The 10417-nt window shown below is 52.3% G+C and overlaps 1 protein-coding gene across 1 annotated transcript in view; it reads right to left on the bottom strand.

The window, feature by feature from the left end:
* Positions 1 to 1725, bottom strand: part of LOC137431787 (protein-cysteine N-palmitoyltransferase HHAT-like protein) — a 264417-nt gene extending 262692 nt beyond the window's left edge. Inside the window, 1 exon segment of the mRNA XM_078782469.1 lies at positions 1571 to 1725. The gene's annotated coding sequence lies outside the window, so the exon portion shown is untranslated.
* Positions 1726 to 10417: the final 8692 nt, after the last annotated feature.

Consider the following 10417-nt stretch of genomic DNA (forward strand, 5'->3'; position numbering starts at 1 on the left):
TAAAAACAAATAAATACTGAAGATGGAAATATATTGTATTAATACATAAGCTTGATTCTCAGATAATGATAAAGTCGGAGGTGTAGTGTCAAATTTTGAGTCGTCCGTGACGTCATCGCCAGATCTTATCTACCGTCACTCAAATTTTAACATGACACTAACCAGATGAGTCCCCAAAATGAGTGATACATAAAAAATACGCCCATTTTAACACACATCTCGTTTTTTCATTTCTGTTCCTCACAATTCCAACTCTCTCTTTTATTCACACACACACACACACACACACACACAAACACACACCCACAAACATGTACACAAACACACACACACACACAAACAGACAAACACACACACACACACACACACACAAACACACAAACACACACCCACAAACATGTACACAAACACACACACACACATACACACACACATACACACACACACTTAATTAATTGTACAGTATCGGTTGTTCCTAAACTTAAATATAAATAATTTAAAGGATTGTTGTAAAATGTAAATGATGTTAATTTCACAACATCCCATATTCAACTTTATTTAAATTGTAAACCTCAAACATAGTTTCTCCGCCGAAAGCAAGAACCTTAACCCGTAAGCAACTGACTAGTTTCCCGACTGCACGGATCATCACCTGGGCACCGTTCTTCCTCGAGGTTTCGATCCTTTCAGCACAGACACACACACACACACACACACACACACACACACACACACACACACACACACACACACACACACGCATGCATACACACATACACACACACACATACAGACACATACACACACATACATACACCCACAAACATGTACACACACACACACACACATACACGCACACGCACACACACCCACAAACATGTACACACACACACACACACTCACACACACATACACACACATGCACACACAGACACACAAACATGTACACACCCACATATACACACATCCACATATACACACACACCCACATACACACATCCACATCCACAAACATATACACACCCATATACACACACACCCACATACCCACATACACACACACCCACATACACACACACCCACATACACACACACACACACACACATACACACACACATACACCCACAAACATGTACACACACACACACGCACACACAAACATGTACACACACACACATACACGCACACGCACACACAGACACACACACATACACACCCACAAACATGTACACACACACACATACATGCACACACACACATACACGCACACGCACACACAGACACACACACATACACACCCACAAACATGTACACACCCACATAAACATATACACACACACACCCACATACACACATCCACAAACATATACACACCCAAATACATACACACACACCTACATACACACACACCCACATACACACACACTAGAATCCCCTTTTTAATAAAAATGTCACCATTTTTTTCGACAAAACGATGTATTTTAAGAAATAAAGAAGTTCAATTTTTAAAAAAAATTTAGTACCATGTGGTAAGGGCTTGTAGGATTGTCTATAGGTACACACACTCACCTTTAAGCTGTCTCGTCTGGGCCCAATGATGGACGTTGAGCTGGGTGTCCGGTCTGCTAGCATTATTTGTTTAGTTGGTGTTTTTCTTGGAATTAACAAAAGAAGATAACGTTTTGGGGCAGGGCAAGCATCCAAGAGTATTGAAGGAGATGTCAGAGCAGACAAGGACGACGTTAATATACAGTATATGACACCACGCTTACCTGCTCTGCCAACACAAGCCCGTGGCATTGTTGTATTATAAGCCTACCTTTGTTGGTACCACGTGATCGCCATTCTTCACGAGAACTGATCCACCCAGAGTCGCAGACTTCAACTAGTTGGAAACATCCAAACTTTTCCATGCAATCACATCTTCCAGGGTGTAAATACTTTTTGTAGACAAAAGAGAATCCATGAAATCTGGATATAAAACGGTTGGAAAGACTTTCGCTTTTGGACCTTGTTGTATTCAGCAATTCCTTCATGTCTGTCCGTTCCCTATAATTGTTATAATATGGCTCCCTAGACAGTGTCCGACGATCAACATACGCAAGGCTGATCCCTATTCTATTATTTGGCCATGAAAGCACACAAAGCATAATAACTCAACTGATCTGAACGTGGGTGTTTATTATTATTATCTATTTTTATAACTGTTGCGAACCTAAGCTCCGCCTCCGATGGATTGACGTGCCGGAGCTCCGCTCCTGTGCGCTCCGGCTGCACTACACCCTTGGATAAAGTCGGGTTTGAAATCGAGTCCCAGTCAGTGCACCTCATTTGCGAAGGAGGTGATCTATCTGTCACGTGATAGGTCGGGTGGGGCTGAAATCTGACCCGGGTAAAATCATGGCGGAAGTGGAGTGGCCCGTGACTCGTAACATCAAAGACTACAAGGTTTTTTTGGGACTCTGCTCCTATTACCAGAGCTTTGTAGCAACATTTTCGGAGATAGCCAGGCCCCTTCATCGGATTACATAGAAGGGGACGAGGTTTAATTGGCCACCGGGGGTGCGATGATGCCTTCCTCAAGTTAAAGGGGTGTTTCACATCTGCACCCATTTTACCTTACACCACCGATGACGGGACCTTTACCCTGGACAGGGATGCAAGTCAGGAGGAAATCGGGGCAGTTTTGTCTCAGGCACAGGGGGGAATGGAAAGAGTGGTTGCGTATTACAGTCAGACCATGCATGAGTAGGCCCGAGATCGATTATTGCGTCACTCTCAAAGAGTTATTGGCTATGCTGGCTGCCATGAGCCATTTCCACCCATAATTTTAAGAGCGAAAATTTTCGGTTGGAACAAACTTTTCCTCCCTGCAATGGCTCCTACTGTTCAAGGAACAACAACAACAACAACAACAACATGCATTTTAAGGCCATTTTCCCTGCTAGAGCGGGGGTTAGCCTTGTGGTCCCCATGACAATCTTCTCCATTTTGCCCTATTTTATGCATCTCTCCTTGTTAACCCCCTTGCCCGCATTTCTTCTTCCACCATCTTTAGCCAAGTCTTTCTCGGTCTTCCCGTCCTCTACTCCCTTCTACATTCATTTCCATCACTCTTCTCAACCAGTCACTTTCATCCTTCCTCAACACATGACCAAACCATCTCAACCTGTTCCTCTTCACAGCATCAATCACAGGCTCTATTCCCATCATCTTTCGCAATTCATAATTTGTCTTCCTCTCTCTCAACAATACTCCGCACATCCACCGAACCATTCGCATTTCCACCCTTTCCAGCCTTCGCTGCTGCTCTACATTCATGACCCATGTCTCGCTCCCATAAATCATAACACTTCTCACACATGCAGCATACACGTTTCCCTTCAGCTTACACTCCCCTCCTCATCAGCACACCACTCAGTTCCCGAAACTTCTTCCATGCACATCTCACTCCAGCAACCGTTGCCGAGTCTGATCCACCTTCTCCATTCAGCATGTCTCCAAGGTAACAAAATGTTTTCACACCTTCCAGCTTCACGCCGTCTCCAAGATCCAACTCAACATTTCCTCCATCTGCAGCTCCCTCTGTGCACACCTTACATTTGAATGTAGCTGCCACACTGGTTAATGACCCTCTCAGACCACTACAGTTTTGATGAACCCACTCAGCACACATTGTACATTGAATGGAGTTCACTCCGACACCCTTCCTGCACACAGCACATGGCCACTTCCCAGTTCTTTCCACCTCACCACATGCTTTACCACTTGCCATCACCTTCGTCTTTCCTATATTCACCTTCAGACCTTTTGTCTCCATACATTCCTTCCACTTGTTCATCTTTTCCTTCAGTCCATCCATACTTTCCGCAATCAACACCAGATCATCTGCATACAACAACTCCCACGGTAAACCCTCCTTTACGTTCTGAGCCAGCACCTCCATCACAGCTACAAATAGTAGTGGACTTAGTACCGACCCCTGATGCACTCCCACCTTCACCTCAAACTCACCCCTGTTCCCGTCCTTCATCCTTTCAGCTGTGCGCGCTCTTTTGTACATTGCCATCACTGCTCTGATCAACCATTCCTCCACTTCTAACTTCCTCAATGCCCATGTCAATACTTCATGTGGAACCCTATCGAATGCTTTCTCCAGATCAACAAACCCAAGAAACAACTTCTTCCTCTTCTCCATGTACTTCTCCTGCAACTGCCTCACAATAAAGAGCGCATCTGTCGTTCGCCTTCCTGGCATAAATCCAAACTGCATTTCGTCGATCTTCACCTTCTTCCTTATCCTCCTCTCCAACACCCTTTTCAATACCTTCATTCCATGCTCCAATAACTTTATCGCTCGGTACGAGCCACACTCCAGAGGGTCACCTTTCCTTTTGTATAGAGGGACGAGGGTACTCAGTTCCCAATCCACTAGAATGCGACCTTCTTTCACCACCAGATTACAGATCTCTGCCATTCTCTTCACACCCCAACTTCCTGCTGCCTTCAACATATCTCCCACAACTCCCGTCGGCCCTCCCGCTTTTCTACTCTTCATTGCTTTTATCGCTTCCTCAACTTCCTTCTCAGTTATCTTATCTGCTGGTCCTAAAACTGGGTTACTCTCTTTGTTGCCATCCCATTCATTCTCTGTATTCAACAGCATTTCCATATATCTTTTCCATCTTCCTTTAATTCCATCTGGGTCGACAACCATTTATCCTACTTCATCCTTCAAGCAACTCACCCCCATCACATCACACCTCTCTTTCGCTATCTGCTTTGCAATCCTGAATACCGCTCTCTGACCCTCTTCCGAATCCAAGCGTTTTCCGAACATTTTCCTACATGCCTCCTGTGCCTTTGCTACCTCTTTCTTTGCAGCCTTCCTGGCTGCCTTATAACTTTCATGCTCTGCTTTTTCTACTCCCGTACCCTTCGCCTTCTGCCACTCCTTGAACTTCTTCCTCGTAAATCCTCTTTCCAACTTCATCATCCCACCACCATGTTTCCGAGTGCCTCGGTGGTCCTTTTGTCCATCCACATACCTCACCAACGGCTCCCAACAGACTAGCTTTCATTGACATCCAACCACTTTCAAGCTCAACCACAGCATCCTCGATCCTACTCAGCCTCTCTTTTAATGCCTCCCTTACTGTCACCTCTTTCAACCTCCACACCTTCATTCTCGGTTGTGTACTTCACCCACCGAGCTCTCCTCGCACCTTTCACCCTTATGTCGCAGACAACCAAGTGGTGCTGTGAAACAGCCTCCTCCCCCGGGATCACCTTTGTGTCCCGGAGGTGCCCCCTATCTCGCCTATGCACCATCAGGTAGTCAACGGTTGTCGTCGACCCACCTGACGTGTATGTAACAAGCTTATTATCCCCTTTCTGGAACTGAGTATTACATATCAACAAATCAGCACCATCAGCAAACTCCAAAATCCTTTCACCTTCTTCATTTCTCACACCATATCCGTAACCCCTATGAACTCCCTCAAAACCGTCCATACTCCTTCCCACATGTCCATTTAGGTCTCCTCCTACCACAACAACTTCCTCATCTTTCACGTTTTCCATCAGCTTCTCTATCGCACACCAGAACTTGTCCTTCTCTTCATCGCTCCGACCAACCTGCGGAGCATATCCCGAGATGACGTTCACCAAGAGCTTTCCAATCATCATTTTCACCATCATCAACCTATCACTCACTCTGGTCACACTCACCACACTGTCTACAAACTCCTCAGAAAACAGGACACCAACACCATTCACGCCCTCCGGGCACCCTTGCCACACAAACTTGTATTTCTGTCCCTGCCTACCCTTCACCATTCTCACACCACTTCCCTTCCATCTCGTCTCTTGCACACAACATATGTCCACTCTTCTTCTGATCAATACTTCCACCACTTCTCCTGATCTCCCTGTCATTGTCCCTACATTCCATGTCCCAAACCTCAGAAACCGATCTCCACTTCGGGCTGTACCCTGCCCACATGTAGTTGTAATTGTCATGGTTCTCTTTTTGAGGCAATGTTTTTATGGCGGATGCCCTTCCTGACGCCAACCCTCTTAGTCGTCTCTTACAACACGCAGAGATATGGTGTACCTATTCTAACCAGGGTACACACCGTACACACCGGTCCAAGTAATTCATGTAAAAGCACAAGGATGGCCGAGTCGTCCTCCCAAATACATTACACATACAAGCTCCTCCACAAGCTTGAGATCACCATTGATAACAAAGAAAAGGTTCATTTACACTGCACGTTAAGCAGCTAATATGGCCAGGCGTACAGAATGTAAACGCAACACTTTCGAAGGTGAGATCCTCAGTGAGCAGAAGCACTCGGAGCCCTCAAGCACGTCGTGCAAACGAGCCTCAGGAAGCAGGAAAGGAGGCCTCAAGCACGTCGTGCAAACGAGCCTCAGGAAGCAGGAAAGGAGGCCTCAAGCACGTCGTGCAAACGAGCCTCAGGAAGCAGGAATGGAGGCCTCAAGCACGTCGTGCAAACGAGCCTAAGGAAGCAGGAAAGGAGGCCTCAAGCACGTCGTCCAAACGAGCCTCAGGAAGCAGGAAAGGAGGCCTCAAGCACGTCGTGCAAACGAGCCTCAGGAAGCAGGAAAGGAGGCCTCAAGCACGTCGTGCAAACGAGCCTAAAGAAGCAGGAAAGGAGGCCTCAAGCACGTCGTCCAAACGAGCCTCAGGAAGCAGGAAAGGAGGCCTCAAGCACGTCGTGCAAACGAGCCTCAGGAAGCAGGAAAGGAGGCCTCAAGCACGTCGTGCAAACGAGCCTCAGGAAGCAGGAAAGGAGGCCTCAAGCACGTCGTGCAAACGAGCCTAAGGAAGCAGGAAAGGAGGCCTCAAGCACGTCGTCCAAACGAGCCTCAGGAAGCAGGAAAGGAGGCCTCAAGCACGTCGTGCAAACGAGCCTCAGGAAGCCTTGTCTTGTCCTTTCCTCGCTTGTTTAGCCAATGACGATGAAAGGAAGACCGACGAGGGTCGAGTTGAAGCTTCCCGCGCTGAGATTGAATATCGTGTACAACACAAGGGAATGAAAAAGAAATAATATAATGTTCTTTGTATTGGTATCGGCCGGCACTCAGCTCTGCTCTACGAGGCTTTTAGGAGTTTGATGGTCGTATCCGTGGTATAACCACCCCGCGTGGGAAGCACACAAGATGGTGCGGATTCGAGCCTGTAGCCAGCCGCCGGCATGAGGCAAGCAGACAGGATAGCCTCCTTTGGTTTGCTCGCTATCTCCTCCGTCTCTGAAGAGCACCACCGTCCACTTCTCCTCAGGCAAGGGTAATAAATGTTTTAAGCCGGCTGGTACTCAGCTTTGCATCCCAAATGGCCTTCAGGAGCTGGGTGGTCGTTGGAACTCCAAGTCACCGCGCAGGAAGCGGACAAGATGGCGCGGAGTCCCTACTGTTCAAGGAACCTGAGGGCCAAATTGCACGGTCATTGGAGAAATTACAGCAGTACGATTTAATGTGGTCATAGAGCCAAGGAGGCTCATGGAAATGCCAATTGCCAATGCCCTCTCTCGACACCCTTGCTTGGTATAAAACTGTACATCATGCATGAGACATGAGCACAGGAACCAGTTGGCAGATTCCACCCATACTATTCTAGTCTGTGCAGCCCGGGTGACAGGGCCAACTTTGCCACTAACAGCAGGTGAGAAATTTGGTGCATCGGCATGGAGCTAGGCCCAGGAGGAGGATTCCGTGCTGGAACCGGTGTATGAGTGGTTCTGGGTAAATAAAAAAAAGCTGCAAAATAAATAGAGGAGGGCACCCCCTTCAGAGCACGAACAGAGGCGTACTGGGCCCAGTGGAAAACCTGTTATTGAAAGAAAACATTGTGGTGCGGGAGCACACACGTTGAACAAAGGTAGGCCACAACGCTTTGGTTATCATCGAGCTCTTTATTCATTGCTCACTCATCCGCACTGGAGCGCTCCGGGCTGCGCGCCCGGTGTATATCCCGCGGCCATGCCTACCCCTTGGGCGTGGCCGCCGCCCACTTGGTGCGTGGAATGATGCCCTCACGCCAGTGAGCTTTCGTGTCCGCCACACGCGCCCCCCCAGAATTCCCGCGCAACTGGAGGGCCAGGTTGCGGGGCAACCGGATGACCCGGCCGAAGCGCCCTCTGGCGACTGGTGGCGTCCGGGGTGCAGGGATGCCTCCGGTTGCACCCGGGATGGGTGCAGGACCGGGGGGCGGCGTGCCGGCGGGCCTGGGCGGTGCCGGGGGTCCGCCCGCAGGGGGGCGGCCCCGACGCGGGGGCCGAGCCACCGGCGGTGGGTGGTCCACGTCAAGGTGGGCCGGCTTGAGGCGATCCATCGAGACGCGGTCGGGAGTGCCGCCGATGTCCAAGGTGAAATGTTTCACCCTGGTCTCCAGCACGTGGAATGGCCTGTCGTATGGGGGCCGCAGTGGTGTCCGGTGGGCGTCGTGCCGGACGAAGATGTACTCCGCGGTGCGAAGCTCCGGGGCGACGTGCGTAGGCGGGTGCCCGTGGTGCGCCGTCGGCACCGGGGCGAACCTCTGGGCGGTCTCCTGCAGCACGAAGCGCAACTGCGCCGCGGACCATGGTGCCGTGGGGTCGGGGAGGAACTCGCCCGGCACCCGCAGCGGTTGTCCGAAGACCAACTCCGCCGCGGATGCGCGCAGGTCGTCCTTGAGCGCCGTCCGGAGGCCCAGCAGGACCCAGGGGAGCCTGTTGACCCAGCCGCCGTCGCGGAGGGTGGCCCGGAGCGCGGCCTTCAACGAGCGGTGGAACCGCTCGCACAGGCCGTTGGCCTGGGGGTGGTAGGCCGTGGTTCGGTGCAGCTGGACCCCGAGCCCCAGCGCGACCGCCCCCCAGAGCTCCGAGGTGAACTGGGGGCCGCGGTCGGACGAGATGTCCGAGGGGGCACCGAACCAGGCGACCCAGGTGGCGATGAACGCCTGCGCGATGTCCGCTGCCGTCGTCGCCGCCAAAGGCACGGCCTCCGGCCACCGGGTGGTGCGGTTCACCATGGTGAGGACGTGGGTGAAGCCCCACGAGGGGGGCAGAGGTCCCACCAGGTCCACGTGCACGTGGTCGAACCTACGTGCCGGCACCGTAAACGGGGCCAATGGGGCCTGGGTGTGCCGGTGCACCTTCGCGCGCTGGCACGCGAGGCACGTCCTGGTCCAGCCGCGGACGGCCTTCCGGAGGCCATGCCAGACAAACTTGTCAGCGACCAACCTCTGGGAGGCCTTCGTGCCCGGGTGGGACAGGCCGTGGATGGCGTCAAAAACCTGGCGCTGCCAGCCCGCGGGCACGATGGGGCGAGGCCGCCCGAGGGAGACGTCGCACAAGAGGGCCGGGCCGTCGAACGGTGCCTTGGTGATGCGGAGGCCCGTGACGGCAGTGCGCAAGGCCTGGACGCCGGGGTCGGCGGCCTGGTCCGCCGCCATCCGGGCATAGTCGATGCCAAGGTGGACTGCGTGGGCGACGGACCGGGAAAGGCAATCCGCCACCAGGTTGTCCTTCCCCGCGACATGCCGAATGTCCGTTGTGTACTCGGACACGGCCGAGAGGTGACGCTGCTGCCGGGCCGACCACGGCTCGGCGACCTTGGCCATCGCGAAAACCAGTGGCTTGTGGTCGACGAAGGCCGTGAACGCACGGCCCTCGAGCAGATGGCGGAAGTGCCTGACCGCCAGGTGAAGCCCGAGCAACTCGCGGTCGAAGGTACTATAGCGGCGTTCGGGCGGGCGAAGCTGCCGGCTGAAGAACGCCAACGGTTGCCAGGCACCACGCACCCATTGCTCGTGCACCGTGCCCACCGCGTAGTCCGAGGCGTCGGTGGTGAGGGCGATCGGTGCATCGGGCGCCGGGTGCGCGAGCATGGTGGCGTTAGCCAAGGCGAGCTTCGCGCCCGCGAACGCCGCTTCCATCTGCTCGGTCCAGGTAACATCACCTTTGCCCGGCTTGCCCCCGGAGGGCCTCGTGCAAGGGGCGCAGGAGCTTGGCGATGCGGGGCAGGAACCGATGGTAAAAGTTTACCATGCCCAGGAACTCCTGGAGCCGCTTGATTGGGCGGGGGCGCGGAAACCCCTTCACCGCCTCCACCTTGGCCGGTAGGGGGACGGACCCGTGCCTGGTGACGCGGTGCCCCAAAAAGTCGATGTCGGCGACGCCGAACCGGCACTTGGCGGGGTTCACGATGAGGCCATGCTGGCCCAGACGTTCGAAGAGCGTGCGGAGATGGTGTAGGTGCTCTTCGCGGGACGCGCTGGCGACGAGGATATCGTCCAGGTACACGTAGACGAAATCCAAGTCGTGCAAGACGCTGTCCATTAGGCGCTGGAACGCCTGAGCCGCATTCTTCAAACCGAAGGGCATCCGAAGAAATTCGAAAAGGCCGAAC

This window comes from Myxine glutinosa, chromosome 7 (genome assembly GCF_964187855.1).
Source record: "Myxine glutinosa chromosome 7, kmMyxGlut1.1, whole genome shotgun sequence".
NCBI lineage: Eukaryota > Metazoa > Chordata > Myxini > Myxiniformes > Myxinidae > Myxine > Myxine glutinosa.